Below are 1,554 nucleotides of genomic sequence, written 5' to 3' on the forward strand. Positions count from 1 at the left end.
TTTTTTTTTTTTTTTTTTTAATCTGTGTTGGGTCTTCGTTGCTGCACACGGGCTTTCTCTAGTTGTGGTGAGTTGGGGCTATACTTCATTGCAGTGTGTGGGCTTCTCACTGCAGTATCTTCTCTTGTTGCAGAGTGTGGGCTCTAGGTATGCGGGCTTCAGTAGTTGTGCCACACAGACTCAGTAGTTGTGGCTCGCGGGCTCTAGAGTGCAGGCTCAGTAGTTGTGGCGCACGGGCTTAGTTGTTCCGCGGCATGTGGGATCTTCCTGGACCAGGGCTCGAAACAGTGTTCCCTGCATTGGCAGGCGGATTCTTAACCACTGCGTCACCAGGGAAGTCCCCCTGCTTCATTCTTATTTAAGGTACCCAACTGTAGAATCCTCCAGCTTCCTGACAGCCTCAAATCCAGAGCAACCTCGCTTCCCTGACCTCTCCCCCAATCAGAAAATATAAGTCCAAATCCTAAGCCCTTTCCCTGGATGCCCCATAGTTCCGCCATGGTGTGAGTTCTTATTGAAATGAGTCCACAAACCCAATTTTGTTCAGCTACAAGTGTCTGCTGGTGGTCTTTGGCTGGAGGGCGTTGACAATCAAGAACAACATACAGGGACTTCCCTGGCGGCGCAGTGCTTGGGAATCCGCCTGCCAGTGCAGGGAACACGGGTTGGAGCCCTGGTCCGGGAGGATCCCACATGCCACGGGGCAACTAAGCCCGTGTGCCGCAACTACTGAGCCGTGCTCTAGAGCCCACAAGCTACAACTACTGAGCCCGCATGCCACAACTACTGAAGCCCGCGCACCTAGAGCCCGTGCTCTGCAATGGGAGAGGCCCCGCAATGAGAAGCCCGCGCACTGCAATGAAGAGTAGCCCCTGCTCGCCACGACTAGAAAGGGACCGCGCGCAGCAACGAAGACAAAACGCAGCCAAAAATAAATAAATAAAATAAAATAATTAAAAAAAGAAAAACATACAGGTATACTTGTATGTATTTTTTAAAACTACAAACTCCTATATTTCAGATTTTAAGTGTAGTTAATGATATTTTAGTACCAGATTTCCTTTCCTAATTATGTTCTCAGGCAAATTGCCTCACCCCCCCCCCAAATCATCTGCTCTAGCTGGTTGCATTGATTATTCAGTCCTTGGGCACACTTAGCATTTTCCTGCATCTATCCTCTGCCCTCACCAATCTTGTATCAAAATTGAGGTCCAGGGACTTTCCTGGTGGTCCAGTGGCTAAGACTCTGTGCTCCCAATGCAGGGGGCCCGAGTTTGATCCCTGGTCAGGGAACTAGATCCCACGTGTATGCCACAACTAACGATCCCACACGCAGCTGAAACAAACAAACAAACAAATAAATAACATTGAGGCCCAGGTGAAACCACCCTCTTGGATAAGCCTTCCAGGATCACCTAAGCAGATCTGACCCTTCCCTCCTCAGCACTCCTACTGGACTTGGTTTCAATTACCCACCAGGCTTTTGCTTTATCTCCCCATCATTGCTGTAAACTCTGTGAAGACAGGGACTGAGTCTTTTTTTTTTTTTTTTTG

The sequence above is a fragment of the Neophocaena asiaeorientalis genome, unplaced genomic scaffold (genome assembly GCF_003031525.2).
Source record: "Neophocaena asiaeorientalis asiaeorientalis breed wild unplaced genomic scaffold, Neophocaena_asiaeorientalis_V1.1 scaffold134, whole genome shotgun sequence".
Classification (NCBI taxonomy): Eukaryota; Metazoa; Chordata; class Mammalia; order Artiodactyla; family Phocoenidae; genus Neophocaena; species Neophocaena asiaeorientalis.